The sequence below is a fragment of the Rattus norvegicus genome, chromosome 2 (genome assembly GCF_036323735.1).
Source record: "Rattus norvegicus strain BN/NHsdMcwi chromosome 2, GRCr8, whole genome shotgun sequence".
Taxonomy (NCBI): Eukaryota; Metazoa; Chordata; class Mammalia; order Rodentia; family Muridae; genus Rattus; species Rattus norvegicus.
In genome coordinates, this window is record NC_086020.1 from 90,865,037 (window position 1) to 90,888,013 (window position 22,977).

Below are 22,977 nucleotides of genomic sequence, written 5' to 3' on the forward strand. Positions count from 1 at the left end.
ATGCTAGATTCTGGTAGTTGATTAGACATAATATTAACAGATGTCATATAACTGAGAAATCAAGCATGGCTACCTAAACCTTGTGTTGGTTATTTCCAACAAAGAAATGATGCTATTTTAAATAACTATCACATAATAACCAGCTGAGTATCTCATGTCATGATAGTTTGCCAATAGGGGGTCTCACCCGCTCTGAGACCCCAGTGCATATTCCAAGTAGAAGGGATCAGAGAATGGGTTACATAATGCATGCTGTAGTTCAGAGTCTAATAGAGTATGTGCGATTCTCAGGTTGGGAGATGAGAACTTGACAAACAGTACAATAGAGGTTCATTTGGGTTGGAACACCATTGAAACTATAGATTTGGGTGATTTAACTTTTCTGTGCCTCAGTTCTTATAGTTTTTAATTTTGCACAAGCTAGGGTCATCTTAGAAGACAGAACATTAACTAAGAAAGTGTCTCAATCTAATGAGCATGTAAAATATTTTATTAAAAATGACTGGTGTGGGAGGCTCTAATCCACTGAAAGCTGTAACACCCCTGTGGTGGATGCTGAGGAGTTGGATAAGAAACCATACTGTGCAAGCCATAGAGAAGAATCCAGTAATGTCATATTTTCTCACTCTTATTGAAAATAGATTAATTTCTTACATTATATATCCCGACTATAGTTTCTTTTTCTTCTACTCCTCTCAATTCTACCACACCTTCTCTCCCATCTAGATCCACACCTTTTCTATATTTATTAGAAAAGAAGAGATTTCTAATGGATAATAAAACAACAGTGACAAAAATAGTAGAACAAAACAAAAACCATCACATAGAAGTTGGGCAAGGCAAACCAACAGAAGGAAAAGTTCTCAAGAAAGGCCACAAGAATCAGAGACCCACGCGTTCACATACTATGGATTTCCATAAAAATACACACCAGACCTGATCCAGATCTGTGCAGGTCTTTTGAATGCTGCTTCAGTCACAATGAATTTATATGAATTTTGCTCCATTACTTTGCAGTGATTTTCAACCTTCCTAATGCTGTGACTCTTTAACAGAGTTCATCATATGGTGACCCCCTCCTCCAACCACAAAATTACTTTCATCTGTACTTCGTAAGTGCAAATTTGCTACTGTTTTAAAGATAGAGGTTTGCAAAAAGAGTTCTGACCCACAGGTTGAGAAGCACTGATTAAAGGCACTTGTGTTTTCCTGGTGCCCTACATCCCTTCTGGATCTACATTCTCTCCGCTTCCTCTTCTGTGTTTTCTGAGCTCTGAGGGGAAGGGTTTAATGAAGGAATTACATTGAGAAATGTTCCAAGGACATACAGCATACAGGATCTCTCTCTCTCTCTCTCTCTCTCTCTCTCTCTCTCTCTCTCTCTCTCTCTCTCTCTGTGTGTGTGTGTGTGTGTCTGTCTGTCTCTCTCTCTCTCCCTGCCTTTCCATTTCTCTCTCTCTCCTCTTTTTCTGTTTCTCTGTCTCTGTCTCTCTCTTTTCTCTGTTTCTCTGTGTTTCTCTGTCTCTCTCTCTCCCTTTCCGTCTCTGTGTCTTTCTGCCTCTCTCTCTTTGTCTCTCTCTGTCTCTCTCTGTCTCTCTCTCTCTCTCTCTCTCTCTCTCTCTCTCTCTCTCTCTCTCTCTCTCTCTCTCTCTGTAATATGTGCTATGGGCCTCTGTATTTGTTCCTGTTTGGTGCATGAGGAAGGTTCTCTGAGAGCTGAATTAAGCACTACACTGTGACTAGTAAGAGCACCAGTGGAAGGGGAAGCCCTTGGTCCTGCCAAGACTGAACCCCCAGTGAAGGGGACTGTTGGGGGGAGGGTGGTAATGGGGGAAGGATGGGGAGGGGAACATCCATATAGAAGGGGAGGGGAAGGGGTTGGGGGGTGTTGTCTGGGAAACTGGGAAGGGGAATAACAATTGAAATGTAAATAAGAAATACTCAAGTTAATAAAGAAAAAAGAAAGAAAGAAAGAAAATAAGATCATTAGGGTCATTTTTTATATATTTTAGGAAGTTTCTACTGCACTGGGTTGTCATACCACAAATCAAATGGCCCTTACTTCTATCTTGACCCACATTTCTTATCACAACCTCATCTATCTCCTTTTTCCATCTAATATATTGTGTCTGTGCTCCATCAAAAGCTATCCATGTCTTTCTCCTAGAAAGATCTATGTGTCCTGACATTGTTTTTTTCTACACCTAACCTCTCTGTTTCTTCAGGTAGTAGCTTACTTATCATTTCTTTATTCGTTATTATCTTTAAATACCTTTATATAAGTGGATATGAGCCATATTTATTTTTTTAGTCTGGGCTACATCTTTCAGCATTTTTTCTAATAATGATTTTTATAAAAACAGACTTCTTACAGTATATTTAAAAGGATTACCAGAGTTTAATAGATAATTCAAAGAGCAAAGTCAACCACGCCCTGTGAAATCATAAAACATTTAGAAAGAGAACACTGTATTCTTCCTTACACAAGTAGATATTATCTTGTATATACTTCTGAACATAATAAAGGATTGTGAAATCTATTGAAAAGTTTCAAGTTTTGAACTGTTTTCCCAGTGTTCTGTGAATCTGAACTACAAAAATAATTTAGAAAGGTTTCAATTACTGGAGTATTGTGCTTTCTAATTAGTGTGATTCCAATTCATTTGGTTGTGAATGGCTTCACTAACTATGAAGTTTGTTTATCTGATTGCTTATATTGTTTTGTTTGGTGGCCATATAATATTTCTATTCTATAGACTGCCTGCCTATGTGGTAATATTTTAAGCATTTAGCAACTGGTGAAGGAAAAATCAACAAAAATGGGTGGAAGGGATACAAAGAGTATTGTACTTTTCTGAATGAATGCATGTTTTTATGTATTCCACCATTTTCTATAAGTGTACAAACACCAATGTTTTTAATATGTATTTTGTATATTTTAGTCACTGATATATATTAGATCCACATGCAATGTTCATTCCTCTTTCCTATAATGTACTTTTATTGTTAATTTTAACAATTTTTATTAATATTGCTTTTATTTCTTGCCCTTTCTTTATCTGAGATCATAAGCCAGGTTCTGAAAGACATCCATTCAAAGGTTTTCTGTTAAGTATTTGAGGCATTAAAATTAGATTATTAAAGACTTATGGCATTAGGGTTTGATTTCCATGTAAAATAAATCACATGACTGTCATCTTTTTTTATTTATAAACAATAAACATTTGTACTCATTTAGCTCCCTATATTTATCACATGTATATGATTTTCCTTGCTCTACCTTATTGATTTTGGGTCTTTGTCTGTTTAGTCTTCTGCCCCTATAATTGCACATTTACTTCCTTTTGTCTGTCTGGACACTTTATAAGAAAATTTCTCTGTGACAAGGGTGCCACAAGTTTGGAATTTTAACTTTGAGAAAATTAATGACTAGAACTATTTCCAACACTGGTTACAGCCCTTTTGGTATTTTAATGGAGCCTTTTGACTAGGCATTACTTAAGTGAATGAACATCTTAAATGAGGTGAGAGGCAGTACATAGAGAGAATGTCACCAGATTATTTTTAGTATATCTCATTAAAATGTACATTTGTATGTAAGATATATACATACTCACAGATACAACAAACCTTTCTTGGAATAAGAAAATAGCTAACAATACTAAGGGTGTGATATATCGTGATCTAATCTGCTGAGGTAACTACATTCTACCATACTGCTGTGAAAAGCTGGGATAACTTAATAGTTCCCTCTCTGTATATATTTTCTCAGATGTTCTCCCTTGGAGTATTGTTAAAAATTTCCTCTTTGCAATCTACATTTACAGTCAAATATTTATTAATTATATCTCCTCCCAAACTTCTGTTGCATTTTTACTTTGTAATGTTTAATTTGAGAGTGGCATATCCCTCCAGTTGCTTTAATATCCCAAGTACTGTTGTATTTCCATTCTCATGAGTACAAAATAATTAAGGCTTATTTAATGAGTCTTTGCTGTGTAAACATTTCTTTCATATGCAATTTACTAATAGTAATTAGGGCATGCCTATTAAAAATTTTAATACACCAAAACTAATTTTAGTCATCCGATCTAAAATATAATGTTTAAAAATACATAAGTAAAATTCCCTCCTGTTTTAACCATATAGACTAATAATATTTCACATATATATGTCCCTTTTAGCAGTATTTGTAAAATATTTATACACTTAAAAATGAATTGGAAGGTTTATGACAAAGTAGTCTCCAGATATTGATTCATTTAATGACCACTAGCTGAACAGTATGCCTTCATATGATTTTATAATCTTTACCATTGATTTATCAAATATTTTAATTCCATTATTAACAAATAATTTTTAATCTGATTGAGCTCTTTAACTTCTTAATGGTAGATCAGGTGAATACAGATATGGTCTTGAATTTGCTCTTCAACTTGTTTCTCATGTTTTTGCCTCTGTAACAATATGTTACTTTTAATAACATGCATTTTTCCCTTTAATAATAAAAGGTAAAATGTGACTCTAAAATCTGATTACTTCAATTTATACTCTAGTAATCATGCAATCATTTAATGTAATTACAGGTTAAAATGGCAGTTACAGATGATTATATATATATATGATATATAGATATAGATATACATACTCATGTATATATGTATATGTATATCTATGTATATTGATCACATTTCAATGTGTGTTTAATGATCAACTTTATGTAACTGGTGTAGTCCTTCCTCAAATTTTGTCATTCCTTCAGACTAGAAGATTCTCAGAAGTCTTTCCAGCTTGTGTGGATAAGTAAACATATTTGTGTGTGTGTGTGTGTGTGTGTGTGTGTGTGTGTGTATTTCTTTTTTCCTTGTCATACTAAATTTTCTTGTTTTTTATTAAGATAATGCATTCTTTGACAACTTCATATATGTTTATAACTCACTATTACTGTCAAAACACACTTTGTTCTTTCTCTTGCCTATAAATGCCACCCCTTTTGGCCATATAAGTATTGATTTTTCATTTCATATTCTGTCCCACTGAGTTCAACCCAGGCCATGTACGGGACCATTGTTTGGAACTATTCACAGAGCCTACTGAGTTCAACAGTGGCAACATAACTGATTTCGAAGTCTTTTTCTCTTCCGGAATGTGTTACTTGTCAATAGTTTTGTAATTAGTGGTAGAACTCCATGGACTTCTCTTTTTCTCTAGCTGACTACTGTTTGGGACAGCCTTGTACAGGACAAATACTAGTAAATCCATGCTGGTTGTGGTCCTCTTACGCTTAAATTATGATGTTTTGCAACCTTTCTTCAACTCTTTTCTTCTTTCTACTTCCTCTTCTGAGATGAACTTTGAGCTTTAAGTGTATGATCAAAAGTCTGCTTTAACAAAGCTTCAACATTCAGTTATTCTCAGTATCTGTATAGGAATGAGTCCCCAAATTCAGCTCCTTATACTGCAAAGACTGTCTTCTATGATTAATGTTGTAAGCCTCTGTCTAAGTTAAACACATTTAGAAGGTGTTTTGATACAATGGCAGTTTAGATAAGCAGCAGTTGTCAATTCCTCTCTCCCATCTTAGATTTCCTTGGTCATGGGTTTCTATATTTTTAGTATAGGCACGTGTTCTTTCCTGTCAAGCAAGCCTCAATAACAGCTAAAGAGTTGCTCACATAAAGTTGTGGCACTATTTACCCCCTGGACATATTTTGCTTGACTGGTTGGAGTTCAAAGCTAGCTAAGAATGGATGCTTGCATAGAGTTATCTGGAGCTGTGAAAAATGGCAGAAAGAAAACTTCTAATTCAGCTCCAGCTTGATTTCTGTATATCTTGCATCTAAAATATATTATGTCTTCAGATAAAGGAACATATCAACTAATCCTGGTGAGAACACAAGCAACTTGCCAATGGCAAGATACTGCATTGGTATAGTTTGAGGAATATTTTTATCTTTTATTATGTCTGAAACTTAAGTGCTTAAAGCAATGACTCTCAAGTTGTGGGTAGTAGCACTTTTGGCATTTAAAGACCTTTTCAGAGAGGTCACTTAGGATCATCAGAAAACGTAGATATTTACATTTTAATTCATAATAGTAGCAAAATTACAGTTATAAAGTAGCAAGCAATGTAATTTTATGGTTTGAGGTCACCACAACATGATGAACTGTCCTAAAGGGTTTCAGCAACTTGGAAGGGAGAAATGAAGTGCAAGCACGTCTTTTTCTCTCAATTACTATTTTGTAATATTTTCAAATCAATTAAATGATTTGTAGTATCATTTTTATCTTTAGATGAATCCAAGTGTTTCTTGATATTCCACTTTGGGATTTTATTTTTATTTTATGCATTACAGTTTGGTTAGGTGGGAGCAACTCAGTGACAGGGGATTTGGATATCATGTGTTAAAGCCTGGGAATAATCCTTTGAATTTTTTAACATACAGTAAGTATTTAAATACAACAGGAAACTTTTTTTTAAAAAAATGGTGTTTTCTTTGAACATAGGATAGCATTTATTTTGTTTTCAATTAAATTTTGGTAATTTTGAAATTTCTTCATTAAAAATATGTTAAAGCATTTTGGAATAATTGACTTTCATACAAAAGTATATTAAATGACATGAAGGAATAGTCATTCATTATGCCAACCTCATTTTTAAAATAAATATTTTGAAGAAATACCTTTATAAAATGTATTTATTTTTGAAGCTTTTAAATCTCTGTGTGTGTGTGTTCATGTGTGTGTGTGTGTGTGTGTTCGTGTGTGTGTGTGTGTGTGTGTGTGTGTCTGCAGAGTTCAGAGGGAGTTGGGAGTGGGATCCCATAAACTGGAGTTACAGTTAGTTATGAAGTAGGAGACAAGTTCTAGTCCTCTCTACAAGTCTACTCTTATCACCAAGCCTCCTTTTACCTTCATATGTTTGTGTGTGTTTGTGTGTGTGAGTGTGTGAGAGTGTGAGCATGTGTATTGGGGCTGTGTATGTGGGCAGAATGTGTGGAGGTCAGAGAACACTGCAGGAGTTGACTCTGTCCTTCCACCGCATGAGTCCTTGAGGTCAAACTCACATCTTCAGTTTTGGTAGCAAGTACCTTTATCCTATAAGCAATTCAAAGACCCAGAACGTTGTTGTTGTTGTTATTATTATTATTATTATTATTATTAATCATTATTATTACTACTACTATTTATTTAGTACAAAATAGAAATATATAAAATTAAAGCATTATGAAAAGTATTTATTATATAATTCATTAATTGTGTTCACAATCTTTTTGTAACTTTTGTTCCATTTTTATTAATTTTTTTATATGTTGTAGGATCTTATATATTTCAGGCTGTCTAAAGATTCATTCTGCTCATCAGGAGAAAAAAATGACCCTCAACTCTTGGTCCTTTTGTCTCTACCTCTCAAATTCTGAGAATTTTTTTTAAATGGTTGTTAGCATGCTGAATGATGAGTAATTTTTATCTGGATCTGTCGTTTTAATTGTTTTATTTATGTATTAACTTTACATCCTGATAGCAGCCCTCATTCTCCCTCACACAGCCCCTCCTACCACCTCCCATGCTTTTCCACTGAGGAGGGAGAGTCCCCTGTTCCTTGGGAATCACCTCCCTATCGCATATCATTACTGCAGGTCTTTATGAATTTTCTCCCACCGAGGCCAAAGAAGATCGCTCAGTTAGGGGAATGGGATTCAGAAGCAGGCCAAAGATTCAGGTAGAGCTCCGAGTGCTGTTTTTCGGGGACCTGCATTAAGACCAATCTGCAGATCTCCTATATGTGCACAGGGGAGTATATCTAGCTGTTTTAGTCTCTTGGAGCCTCCAGAATCTAGGTGAGCTGACTATGTTGGTTTTCTTGTGGCATCCCTATCCCCTTCAGTTTTAGTTTTGAGATTATAATATGATTACATTTCCCCCTTCTTTTTGCTTCATCCAAATTCTCCTTTTCTCACTCTCGCTCACATCCATGGCCTGACTTTTCTAATAACTGCTTTTGATATGTGTGTATGTATAAACACATATCTCTGAAATATGATCTTTCAGTCTGTAGAATTCTAAAGCAAGATAATGAGGCCAAACCCAATCTTATGGAGTGAAGCCATTAACTTGATTTTTCTATGGTAGTCAGCAGATATTGCAAGTTAGTGTCACAAAGAATTAAGTGCACAACTCCATAATGCAGGGAATAATAAGGATGAATTACAATTCAATTATTGGCATTTTCAATTTATGTATAGTTTTGGTTGAATATCCCTTGTTCAGTGAAGAAGTTCCTCTATTCATTGTGTCTCAATGAATTGTTTATACATTTTTATTGATAAATTTTAAAATGATTTGAAATAACCTATCAACATTAGTGTTTCCTAATGAAAACATCTATTATAATATACTTATTATAATCATTGTATATACATGTGTATATCTGACATGTATATGATATGCGTGCATAATTGAGCATGCATATGTATTACAGCATCCATGGTGAAGTCAGGGAATACCTTTCTCTCCTTCTACCATGCATTCTGGGGATTGAGTTGAGAAACCTGGATTATGTTGTTTTCAATTATATTTGCTTGCTATCTAAATAGCAATGTCTCAATACAGGCTGATTCACTAAGTCTCAGCACACCTCTGGTTAAAAAGTTGAAGTTATTAAGTGCTTGACTTTTTCCTATTTTTAATTATCAAAACATTTGGGGCTTTCTATCTATCTTTCTAGCAAACCTATTTCAGTCCAACATTTCTCTCAAACCACTTCTCTCTGCTTGACTCTAATTTTCACATATGTATATAATAGCCAGTTACTTCAGAGGGTTTGTGGTCCATCTTTTTAAACTTTGGGTTAGTAAGAGTTCATGCTCTTTTCTGATCCAGAGATTTTTCTCTCCTACGGGTACATACATGCTCTCTTCAGAGACGGAAGCACACACCCGCCCATTCTAACCAATAAGAGGGAGGCTTCTGCATTCTGGAATGAGAGCAAGGTCATCAACAGCATGGATCTTTTGTTTTTCCTTTATTTCACAATTTGTTGTCACTATTCTTTAGTGAAATATTATGTCCTATGAAAATTTGGAACCGGTAAGTTTGTAGAAAAACAGATATTATAAAGAGATGTATAGACCAGTGAATGCTTATTTTTCCTTTGTAATATAATTGTGATTATAAAGTCTTACAAATACTGTAGGAAATGATTTTCAAACACTTAATTTTATTTTTAACAATACCTTCTACTATGGATTGAGAAATAAAATATTACTCCTATGATTTGTTACCCTTACCCTTCATCAGAAATTTTACCTTTTTTTAATATTTATTTGAACGTTACCAGGTTCAAATAAACACATTCTTCTTCATTGCATGTGTTCTTTTGATCATATAATAAAGAGAAGTTAACTTTTAATGTTAATCAGTGTTATATGAGAAATACTTTAAAATGTTAATACTGCGGGTTGGGGATTTAGCTCAGTGGTAGAGCGCTTGCCTAGCAGGACAAGGCCCTGGGTTCAGTCTCCAGCTCTGAAAAAAAAATGTAAATACTGGGACAGTGAAATGACACAGAGGGTAAAGGTACTTGCTTCCAAGTCTGAGGACCTGAATCCACTTGGTGGAAAGAAAATCTGCCTTCTGCATGCTACCCACTGACCTCTGTACCCATACCTGGAATGCATGACCACCCTATACCCCCTAAAATAATAAATGAAAAAAGAAGTAAAGATTAATATTTGAATACCTTTTGGTAATCTGTAGAGGATCATCAAGGACTGGGCCATTAACAAATGTTTCCTTATCAAAAAGTCTCTATGACATAGTTTGCCAGTTGTTCCATAAGAAAGTATTCATTAATGTGCAAAAAACATGATTCTCTCCTTGAGAACACACATGGATACTCTCTGATAGTGTAACAGTTGAATTCTTTTCAAGTTTTGACATCACGTTCCAGGCGATAATGAATTTATCTGAAGATAAGTAAGTGTGATTAAATTCTCAATATTTATTTATGTTTGTAAACCAGTTACTTTATCAAGACCACTGGCAAAATGCCACAGTATTTTTTAGATCAAGGTTTAGTTAAAATTTTGAAGCACTATCATAAATATATGTCAGCAATTTTAAAAACAAATATATGTTCATGTTTTTTTTGTTTTTAATATTATTGGGACTAAACCCAAAGCCTTATTTATGTATACCACCAATGTGCTCTGCTACTGAGATATATATCCAATACTTGGAACAGATATCTTTTTAAAGAATTAGAAAATGATTTTGATATGTTTCTTTATACATAATTATCTAATTATGCAACCATTGACGTAAAAGCTATACACATGCTATAAGTAGTATCATTTGATTTTTTTATGGCTTCAAATTAGTATGTAGCTTATGAGGTACAATGTCTACTAGTTAATGTTGTATGTTTAAGAGTAGAATTAACATATACATTAACGCAAGTAGGTAGCCGCTTACAAGATAATACATGCTTATCATTTAAAATTCATCTGCTGCTCATAAAGTCAATGACTTTTCTGTACACATTTTAATTGTTCCCTGTGTTACATAAAGAGCCTTAAAGGGATTGTTGAAACCTTTTTGGTATGTATATAATTCAATTAGTTTTAATATCAATCCCTTTACTATATAAACAGTCTAACAGCACTGAGTTGAAAGGACAGTCAGATATTCAAAGCCGTGATCAACTTTAAACACTTACTTTCTGATCCTAGCAAGAAAGAGTAGAAGTTCATAAAGTTGGTACTATACAGAGCCAACCCTGACAAAGAACCTGTCCTTTCCAATAACTGAAGGAATATTAACTTACTAGTTTTTCCTGCTCTGTTAAACCAAAAGATTTTTAAAATTTCAAAAGGACTTCTGAAAATTTCCCAGGATCATCTTGTTTAGCAAAATAATGTCTTCCCTCTTTAGCAATTAGTCCTCTTATTTTGCCATATACAAAAAGATTAATACCTTCATTTGAACCGAGCACAGATAACATCTTCATAATATCTTGTTCCAAGCCACATGCAATTGGCAAGTGCACTTGAGAATCTTGTGTCTGGTGTGGGGTGCAAAATGGAGCTACTTCAGGAGTAGAGTGTAAGACAGAATCAAGAGTCCCAACCAAAAGACCTGTAAGTCCCCCTCTGCCTTCCTCCTGTAGCCTCCATGGCAAGACAAAGTACTCCTTGGATCTTTCCATCAGCCACAGTTTCAGTGTGTTTTTTCAAAAGCACTTCCTAGGGCTTCAGCCACTTCTCAAAGAACTTTGTGCTGGCTCAGGAGCAGTGACATAATTGTGCCCCACTTCCAACCCCGGCCTGTCTTTACACCTCTACTTCTCCTCCCACCAAATCTTTCCTTGGTGGACGCACCTTCGGAGGTTTTCCACACTTTCCCCAACTGTGCCTTCTCTCCCACGTAGGATTGTATATGTTTCTACGTGGAACGTATTTTTCTCTCTTATTTTGCAGTCAGGAATGCATTATTAGTTTAAGTTCATCCATCCTTAAATTAGTTGAAAAGTTTTCCTTCCCTTGGTTTAGATTGTTTATAGATACTGGCAATCATTTATAACAAGCCTGACTTTTCCACCTTCATTTGAGGCAAGGTCTCTTGCTTGCTGTTATGCATGCCTGGGTATCTGACTCATAAGCCTACACTGATGCTCCACCTCCGATTCCACTGTAGGTGCAGTGTGATTCAAACTGTGGTCCTCATGCATATGTCCTCATGTGGTCCTCATGCAATAGCAAAGAGTGCTATTGGATATGTTATATAATTGTGTTTGTTTTTACTTATAAACATGTATAGATACATTTTTCTCTTTATATCTGTGTTCTCTAAAGCATTTTCACTCAAAAACTGCAAATGGCTCTGTACTTACTAGACCTTCCTTGTTTCTGAGGAAGCATATTGTCTTCTCTTCTTTAGCATCTATTTTGAAAGCTTATTTGTACAAATGGAAACTCATCCTTGCAGTCTTAATAAATCATCCTTCAAATCTATGTCTATTTATCTCATTATTCCACATTTTATGTATTCACTTTAAGGTAGTAAAAATTTCTGTGGTGATTATAATACTTCATTTTTCACTTAGGCTATTATAATTAATTACCACTGTCAAAAATAAAATTGGATCAAATTTCTTAAAAGTTAAAGTACATTATGGAAAGTGAAGTTCATAATAATACCATGGTAATACTATGTATTGTTGTAAAGCAGTAAGAAAATAGGTTTTTAAGTGCTCTAATCATAAAAAGGCCAACTATGTGCAGTGATGTATTGCCAATTAGCTTGACAGCTATTGCACTTTAGCTATCTCTCTGTCTGTCTGTCTGTCTGACTGTCTGTCTGTCTGTCTATCTATCCCCCGTGTGTGTGTGTGTGTGTGTTTCATACATCCTGCTATTCAGATGTATGCCACCTTAAATATCAATTTTAAAAGAAATGGAAACAATTGTACCAGGAACAAAAATTCACAAATACAAAGAACTCGACCCAGAGTGGCTATAGGAATAGGAGTTTTACATCATGGTCTCGGGGGCTGGAGTCTATATTCTTTTGAATAAACATATCATGACTCTACATAAATATAAATAGCATATAATATGTTATAGATATTTCATATATATCACTATAAAGATCTTTTTTCAAAGTTGCAAGATTTATTAATCCTTATATAGATATGAATATGCATATAGTTAGAGATCTTGAGTGCTTTCCTTAGGGTCTTTCCAAAATTTTATTAGCTCATTGTAAATTGCAGTTTCCACACAGATCTGTCTCTAATGCTCTAACCTATCTTTGTTTTGCTACCTCATATACACCAACTGTCTCTTTTCCAACATGTACTCCCAGTCTCTAATGACTAACATTCAATTTCCTTCTTTCAGACCAACATTTTAATCTTCCATGTGTGAGAATATGTGACATTTGTGTTCCTGTGCTAAGCCAGCTTGGAAAATAAACATGAAATAGTTATTTGCATTTGACTAATTGTTTTTGAAGGCTTTTCCAAGATGGTTTAAAGTGAGCATCTATCTAGTTTTTGGAGAAGTAGTTTAATTTATTATCATCAGAGGCATTTGTAAAAGGTAAGCTAAGCTGACTTTGATTATGAAGATTGCCTAATTGATTATTAGGCTACTTCTGGAAAATTCAAACAAATATACAAAGTGTAATTTATGATACATGATAGTGCTTTCAAAGAGAATTTGAAACTAAAAAACAAAACAAAACAAAACAAAAAAAAACCCAAAACAATAATTCGGATTCAAAGTCAGGTAGCAGAAATAAGAATAAATAAATAGAAGATGAGGGAAGATGCAAGAAAAATACATACAGCTCAGATTGGTAGAATCATGGTCCAAAGTACTTTCAAGAACATTTCCTGAGTCTACTAATATCCATCCAAAGTCCATGTGTATTTCCTATTATCTATTGTCTCATTATTGTGCATCTTTACTTCTTTATCCATGCCCTCGTTCTTTTAATCTCATCTAGGATAGAGGAGGGAGTGCATTCTGCATTCTGCTAATATTCAACACAAATGGAACATTCCAGGCATAAATTCAAAGCTCTGCAGATTGCCACTAACCACACGCTCCCACAAAAAGGACCCCATCACTTTAATGAGGCAACAAACTAAGGAGTATTCTTCATATGAAAACAAAAGGGACAAGAAAGACATATAGGAAGAATGGTAAGAAACTACCTCCTCAGACTCTTAGTTCTCTGTTGCTATAATTGAAAGCCATATTCTGAATGATGTATGCAGAAAAAAGGTACACTGGGTGCCCAATTCAGAAGACTGGAAACATTTTTCAGCAGACACATCTGATTATGTCCTTCTGCCTGGTAGTAACAGTAAAATCCACGGACAGTAGAAAGTCTCACATGCCAAGAGTGTGTCTAAGTTTGGAGCTTTTCTATTTCTTTAAAGCCCCAGTTTCCTTATGGTAGTGTCCCAGCCTAATGCCACATGAACCTTAGCCACCTGCTAAAAGCTTCACCTACTAATGGGATAGTGAGATGAGCTCTCTCCTCACTTCATTCCTTATAATAAGAATTACATTTCAAGGACTGTTTTTAAGAGGTTGCTGATCTCATCAGGTACTCCTTGTGTGGAAGAAGCTTTGCAAGGATGTGAGATTTGGATTGGCTCTGAAGGAGAAATTTTTCTGTCTTTCAGATTTGGAGATTGGGAGTGTCCTCACAGTAACTAACACATCTCCCTCACACTGCTGTTTACAGCTGTACTTCTCCAAGGTTATAGCATTTACAAGAAATAGTGTTATTTCTCCAAATAGCACAGCATCTATCTAATACAAATCATCAGCCCTACTGATTTTTTTCTTCAGTGTGATTGAAAATTAGATGGAAATGTACTAAGGTAAGATTGTCTTTTTGTACATCACCATAATAAATGCTGTGCAGAAATTTACATATATTTCTAAGGTGTCCATTCAGATAAAGACTTTTCCTTAATGAATTACTTTTGCACTTACAGAATAGATTGTATTTTGGAGTAATTTTCACAAAGTGAATCTGTTATTTTAAAAGTGTGAATCATGGTCAACAGGGAAGCTTTGTCCTTTTATTTCTGAAGTCTCCAAAATCAGAGTTCCTGATTAATCACTACATGCTATGAATTATTCATCATCTATTCATTATAAGCTAAATAGGCTGATAATATAGAACTTGTATAAAGAGGTAGAAACATAACACTATATAAAATCAAGCAGCTTTAGAAGCTGGACCTTGTTTTCCTGTGTTTCTGATTCAATATTAGTTGTTTAAAAGACCATATATGATTATAACAAATCAACCAGCAGATAGATACTTGCTGCTTTTCATATACTTTAATTTGAAAAAGCAGGAACATACTATAAATTACAAGTAAATAAAGGTAAGTGGCCTTGCAAATTAGTAAAGAGTTTTAAATAATTTTATCAGTTTTTATGATTAGGTAAATGTTTTCTGTTTGCATTGTTTCATTTTGGTTTCCAATGTATAAACAAACAGGTGTTCACAGTTACTCAGTTACTCCTGTCTGTACTATCCAATAGTTCCTTAACTTCGTGAACTCTGAAATGGCTTTGCACTGTCACTTTAACCCAACTTCTATTTTAAAGGCAAAATTACTGTGGGAGAAATAATCAGGTTTGGAGTAAGCATTGTTCTATACAAATAAAATCACTTTTCACATGGATTTTGATTCTTACCCGTATGTGTCATATAGAGTTATATGTGTCCATTCTTATCCCTAAATTATATAATATACTTTGAAAAGGTCTATGGGGTATGTTATTCCAAATATTTTAATACCTAAAAATCTATTTAACAGTTAATTTATTCTTCAGATGAGTTAATCAACAACATAAAAGCCTCTGAGACAAATGACTAGATTATACAAATTCTGTACGTCAGGGAGCTAAGACACAGAGTGTGGCCCATTCCATCTTGTAAAAAATTTTAGGTTAGATATAAAATTAGACAGTTAGATCCAAAATTTATTTGCCAAAGGGAAAATAACTCTTAGAATTTCTCTCTCTCTCTGTCTCTGTCTCTGTCTCTGTCTCTCTCTCTCTCTCTGTGTGTGTGTGTGTGTGTGTGTGTGTGTGTGTACTAACACATATACCAAAGTTTTACAAATAATAAGAAAATAGAAAGGAAGTGAGGGCACAGAGATGGAATCTAAGTTCTTATTGCCAAAGACACTGTAAGTGTCTTCAAAAACGGAACCCAGAAGCTTAGTTACGGCTAACATGAATGACTCCTTCATGAGTTAAAACAAAGTACCAGGAAAGCTCCAAAAGGAGGGATTTAACCAGACATCCTACTCAGCTATGATGTCTATGCAAACAGCCAGCCTGGCATTTAAAACCCTGGGGCTACAATAATAGCAAAATACTTTGGTAGTATCCAAACATTCTCTAATTTGAAGTAGGAAAAACATACTTAGTACTAGAATCCTAGGCAACTCAGTGACAGTGAAGTCATGAATCTCAGAGAAGAACCTAACACTACCACTTGGCTAAACCAGGATAATCCCAAACTACACCCTAAATATTTATCTTTATGCCCACAGATAATTAATTGTATTTTTCACCCCTCATCAAGCAAACATCTTTTTCAACTGGTAGAGATCACTACAGAAAATCTTAACAAATCAATTGCAGAGCTATGGAAACATGCCCCAGTGAATAACTCTACCAGCACTCCTACAGCGATGGCTCAGGGAAGATTGTGAACAATGGAATGGAAAGATTCCAACAGCTAGAGGATGTGGATTTTTTCTATGAGATTGTGTATCCTAGTAATAGCAGAAGCAAATCTCATAGCATATTACTCAAGTGATTGTCCAAACAGGAACAGAAGAAATATGACACATGCCAAGGTAGATGGAGAAAAGCCCATGAGGCTTCTCCAACATTACACAAAGGACAGCAGGCAACTAAGGAATGTTTACAGGGAGGAAGGAATGTAATCTTCTCCAGGGAAAAACAAAACAAACACTTATACAAAATTAAATGGTCAGCCTTGAAATTATACGAACAGGTAAAATTATACAAAGTGAGTAGGTTTTGTTTAGGCATACATATTTGTATGTGTGGGGCTGGGGTGCCTTGGTACACAGAAGAGCCCGTCCATAGAAGGAGACGGCTCCAACCCTGGAAATGTCATTCCCAGAGAGGTAAGAGCGAGGATCACTCTTTCCCTGCTCTGGGCCTGCATGTTCTGTGCATGTAGTCCTGCGTCCCCTGCCCTTTAACCCGTCCAGAGGACGTCACAGAGTCTCAGCCAGGTTAAACTTCCCCACTCCTTATAAGGTACTGTGTAGCCAACACTTGGAATTCCACTTCACGCAAATAAAGCATTCCCAGCAGCTTAGTGCAGGCCAGTGTTGTCCACTCTCCCTAAAAACATCTGTGTACTCCCAGAATGTTTAAATAGTCCATGCCCCCTCCCGAACATTAAACAAACTACTACTCAATGAAGCCTGCTTCCCAAGATGTCTGTTTCTAGCCTTGCTCACCACCATCATCATCCCAATCATTCCTGCCTCCCTCCTCCTTCTCTCAGGACCTTTCTGCTGTATTTGGAGGCTGACCCAGGCCAGAGGGTGTAGGATGCAGAGTCCAAAGGGCACATATGCATATACATATTTATATATTTTCATTTAATAAAAATTAGTGGTAAAACTCAGGAATTTGAAAGAGAAAAAGGAGAATACATAGGAGGGTTGGAAGAGAGGAGGGGCAGGAGGAAAGTATGTAATTATGTTACAGTCTCAAAAATAAAAGAAATACCATTAAACTTATTTTGTAGCTGTCATATCCAAATTAATACAGGAGACAGTCTTTGGCTGTATTGGCACCTATTTTTATGATATTAGTTTGGTGAACTTAAGTAGCTTATACCAAATTTACAATTATTTTCCACAGTATCGTTCATCCCAATAATACTGCTGATGTCAGAAAAGGAAATCTTTAGAGTATCTCTGATCATTTCTGTTTATTTCAATAAGGTAGACTTTTTAGTTATTTCCTGTTAACATACTAGAAGCAGAGTGTGATTCCAATGAAGCTCTGTATCTGGAAAGAGAAGATAGAATCCCCATATTTACACTGAGAACTCTCAATCCATTCCAGTGTGAGAGATGCTGTATATCACTGCTTTTCTATGTCTGCTCAGCACGGAGCTAAATTTCGAGAGAGTGGGAACAATAGGTGGATTAGACTCTAAGCCTTGCTCCTTCTTTAGCTATAATATTCAACTTTGTTATGGAATTTCACTTAAGAGTCATCTGAAGTGGAAGACTAATTTGAAATCAATTTTCAAGTTTTCAGTAGATGGTGATTGGAAATTCTCCTGATGTATATCTTTCCTGAAGATATTTTTCTTCTAGGCACAGACTTATGATTTCTTTCATGCTTTGGAGGCTTGGAATGTGAAAATGTAACGGCTACCTTAGTAAAGTTATGACTACGTGAGTTTTATTTGTCCTCTTCATGTCTAAAAAAAATGTAATATCTCATAAACCAGGAACAAACACTGGAGTTGAGTGACTAAATACAAGAAGTATGGGAAAAGCTTTCTTCCCAAAAGGCAGGACTTTGCCAAGCAATTGAGGTATTTCTTCCTTTAAGTGAATCTGGTGTCTTTGATTCACAAATCAACTAAGAAGAGGGAAAAATAGATTGTCTGAAATTACCTCTGACATTAAGCAATGAAGTCTGAGGGAAGGATCCTTACTCTTGGAATCTAGAGACTTGATTAATAAACCTTTACCATAGCCCCAAGTATTAAACTGCCGGTAGAGAAGACACTGAATCTACTTGTAGGATTTTTACGATTTGATACCAAAGTGCAATAAAATAAGATTCACGTAGGAAGGAATAGGTCACTTTTCCTATGTGAATTTAAGGTGCTTTCTGACCTCTGCATATCCATACATAAATGCTCATTAAAATTAAATCAAGTACATTGGGGAAACAAAACAAAATCTATAAGCCAATAATAAAGACATGAGCAGATGAAAGTAGTGGAAATAGAATTAAGTCATCCACCAACACTGAGAAAACATCACAAAATGTTTACTTATGTCTTGATTACACACTCAAGTTTAAAAACTCTAGGACATCACAAATGTCTAAAACACCAGCAGCTTCAGATGGAAATCATATTGCTAAGTAGTAGAAGATGAAGCGGCATAGTGTGAATCAAACTACTTCTACATCTAAAACACCTTCTACACCTTGTAAAGTACAGTGTGATAAGATGTAGTCATGAAACCTGAGACGAGAGACAAGATATAAATCACCTGAGCTAAAGGATACAAAAGGCATTTTGGTGTCTGTGCATAGAAACAGCATCAAAACTAGATCGAAGTTGACAAGACATTTAAACACTGGACTGAGATTCAAAGCACACTTATGGATGTGCAGAAATGACTTTAGACACTTAATCAAATGTTTTCAACAGCAGAGAGTACACTGAACAAGATATTGGTGAAAGCTGATAATGTTTCATACTGAATATAGAGCAAAATGGATAAAATTAAGTTAAGCACATTACTAGAATATTTATTGAACATTGGCAATTTAAATAACTAAAATAAATTTCAGTCATTCTAGTCATTTACTTAATTTATCACTAAAATTTTTACTAATCACCTTTTATGAGGCCCCTCTTCCTAGGTTCTAGGTAGATACAGAAAATGGAAATATATAATCAGAAAATATGCTGGTATTCTAGTGCTCATATTTCAAAAGTTCCAGGAGAATTCAATGAACATACTTGTACTATCTTGGAATTCCTGCTGTGTATAGCAGAAAAGTTATCTATAACCTAATATTCTCTCACACCTCCATGCAATAAAAGGGAGTTTATTAACTATGGACATGGTACTTGAAATGAATCTCAGTGTTTTGTAAAAGATAACTTTTTATGTAGTTAAGTCTAAAAATTGTAAGTTGCACAAACAATATCCTATATCACTGACATTATGAAAGGATAATACTTCTTTTATGGAGTTAAAATAAACAATATATTGTGCCCCACATTGTAGTGTGTGTGTGTGTGTGTGTGTCCCACTTAACTTTCATAATTTTATGCTGATTTGTTAGAGTGTGGCAAGCTTTCATGTAACCAGAATAATTCATACATTAATATACTACTTTTGTATTATATTTATATTTCCATACATCTAAAACTTCTGCCTTTTTATTAATAATTTATCAGCAAGCAGATGGAAGATACCAATTCAAACACTTTAATGATATGTTTGTGAGTAAGACTGCATTATGTAATAAATTACCTACGAGTTATTCACTTGCTAAGAGGAAGTGCTAATTTCAGCATTTTTACCCAAATTTTAAACCAATCAGTAAGTTTTATTGTTGATAAAGTGATGGCATTACCATTGGCAATTTGGGAGCTCTTCTTTTACTCACCCCAAATACCAACAGAGAATCAGATAAAAGGCACCTCTTTTTAAAGCATAATTGGGTAAAACCATAAAGTACAATGAGAATGTTTTTTACATTTAGATGAGTGAGTATAAAATAGACTAATGAAATCCATTTTACATATTTTTGTATAAATCATTAATTAAATCAACAAGCTACATATGGAAGCTTTGATAAACTGAAACCAATGTAAAATCACCTAATGTTTTTGAAATCATGTAATAGACTGTTAATATTTCCATCAAATTCATCATAACAGATACTGGATTTTGTCTGATTAATTTTGAGACAAATTAGAATTGATAGTAGTTAGTAATGGGTTTTATGGAGTCTTAGTGTTCTTATTAAAATTTGAGCTTAAATTGCCTTTTTAAACTTAATTCCTACACACTTTCTATTTTGAAGTGATAGTGTTTTCAGATGAACGCTGTAGCATTAATCTTATAATTTAAAACAATTTTATAACTCTATCCTCTATAGGCATGGCTGCTCCTATTTTCAAATCAAAGCAGTTGTGGTTGCCCTCAAGAAAATCTCACATAACTGACATTGTCATTCCTCATTTTCATGAAGTGGAGACATATGAAGCACAAGAGACATAGGAGACACCAGTTCCCTATGAAGATATATGGTTGGTTTTCGATTGCTAGGGAACATTTCATAGTGGTGTGGTAAATTGCCTTCACGCGGGTAAATTGCACCAACTTGAGTCAATAGTTTGCAATATCTCTTTCTTTGAAAGGTGAGGATGAGAGCTGGAGAGATGACTCAGGTTAAGAGCACTAAGAGTTCAAATCTCAGCAACCACATGGTGACTCACAACCATCTGTAATGAGATGTGATACCCTCTTCTGGTGTGTCTGAAGACATCTATAGTGTACTTATAATGAATAAATAAATAAATAAATAAATAAATAAATAAATAAATAAATAAATGAATGAATAAATAAATGAATAAATCAATCTTAAAGGTGAGGATGGGTAAGTGGAAAGGGGCTCAGTAGTCAAGAGATCCTGCAGAGGCTGAACTTTGTTCCTCAGCACCCATATGAGTGGCTTGAAGCCACTTGTAACTCCAGTCCTATGGCATCAAGTACCACCTTCTGGCCTTAGGGGCCATCTATACTTATGTTCACACGTGATCAAACACGCAAACCTAATGCAATAATAAACATAAAATTGTTTTTGAAAAATACAATGGTAGTGGGTGGAGAGCTCCCCCATAGAAACAGGAGGAAGGGGGATGGTTTAGGGGATTGTTGAAGGGAAACAGGGAAGGGGATAACCTTTAAAATGTAAATCAATAAAATAACCAAATTTTAAAAATGAAAAGAAAAAGCCAATGCTATGCTCTTTCATTGGAATAACCATCTTTCCCAGTCTTGACTCTATTCAGTTGCCTGTGGTTCTTTGTGTAGGTTGAGCTTTCATTTTTTTTCCTGTCCAACTTAACACGTTTGATGGTACTATCCTTGTACAGCTCAGTTTTAGGTGGTCATGTTGCTGAGATTTATAGAAAGAGTCTCCAATATTACTAGGAAACATAGTCTCACAGCACCCCCCTTATCTAACGGAATTCTTCTGCCCCTCTTCCCCTAGCCTTAGGTGCAAGAGATATTTCCATAGGGATTATGCTCGACAACTATGCACTTTGATTGTTTGTGATTTTCTGAACTTGTCTTCATCTGTTGCAAAGAGAAAATTCCTTGATAAAGGGTGAAGGGTCCTCTCATATCTGGGTATAAGGATAAATATTGATTGATTGTTGTTAAGACTATGCTGGCTTAAGGAGTTCAGGGCATACCAATTAGCTTCCAGTAACAATAGTCATCCCTGAAAAGATATATATGAGTAACATTGTATACAATATTGTACTCAACCTCAACAGATTTTATTTAGAAATGTATATTTACATACAAATGCATATAAGCACACCATAGCAATTAATAAAAAAACTTCCATGAAGTTGAGAGATGGACAGAAGGGCATATGTAAGGCTTTGGGGAAAGGAAAGGAAATAGACAATCACTGTACTTAAATTACAACCTCTAAGATTTTCAAACAAACAAAAAACCCTTGGGTTATTCGAACAAATCTTTCGTGGAAAATTTTCTATGGCCTACCTTTTACTTTTTTATTTGGTGTAAAAAGAAATATACTTCCCAAACCACATTAAACACATACTTTGTGTGAACCTGGACATGTGATAAATTTTCAAAAGACACTTACAATAGCTCTGCTACTTAATGTTAAGTTATAGAACTGAGCCTCTGCCATTGGAGGGTAGAATATCTTCGTAAATTGCTGTGATACTGTTGTCCTTATTTATGTAATTGTGAGTGTCATGGTTTCTTGCATTGCCTCTGCTATGAATGACAACTCTTAGAACTGAAGCTTCACTGTATGTCCACACAGAACTTGTCCATGGGAGGAAGGAAATAAGAAATACAGATACTCATATGTCCTCTAAGGGAGCATACGTTATGGAAAGTAAATGAAGGACAGGATGACATGTAAGTGCTTGGTGGTTATTTCTTAGAGATAGGGGATCCTAGGAGAAGAGATTAAAATTTGTGTCTGTGTTAAAAAGTGCCTCCTGGCATACAGAAACTTAGAACACATGGGAAGTATGAGTAAGGATGGAGAAAATGGGGCAGAAATGATAATGTAGAAATGGGGCAAGAGTTATGACAGCTGGTATTAGAGGGCCATTTTATTAGATTGGGTAGAATTCACTAGAGAGTGAAGGATACAATTAATTAATCAGGGACCATTTCTAATAGAAGTTTTAATTGAGTTAAAGCTGTTACGCTGATATCCATTCCCGTTAGGAATTTGAAATAAAAATATCATACTTTATCTCATTTATATGTTACATACATATGTTATATATGTATAGCAGAACTTTTACTATACAATAGTCTTGATATGTTAGAGAGAAGGGTGGAGATAGTACTTTTGACTGACAATCTTTAAATCAAATTAGAAATAACAA

At 34.9% G+C, this 22,977-nt stretch overlaps 1 protein-coding gene and 1 long non-coding RNA gene across 3 annotated transcripts in view; both read left to right on the plus strand.

Annotated features, from left to right (window-relative positions):
• Txnl4al1 (thioredoxin-like 4A like 1) overlaps window positions 1-22,977 on the plus strand; it is a 404,800-nt gene that overhangs the window by 22,687 nt on the left and 359,136 nt on the right. The window lies entirely within an intron of this gene.
• On the plus strand, window positions 8,629-22,790 carry LOC103691505 (uncharacterized). The gene is made up of 3 exons (XR_590971.4): window positions 8,629-13,711; window positions 14,201-14,401; window positions 22,398-22,790. It is a non-coding gene; the product is annotated as an uncharacterized LOC103691505 (long non-coding RNA).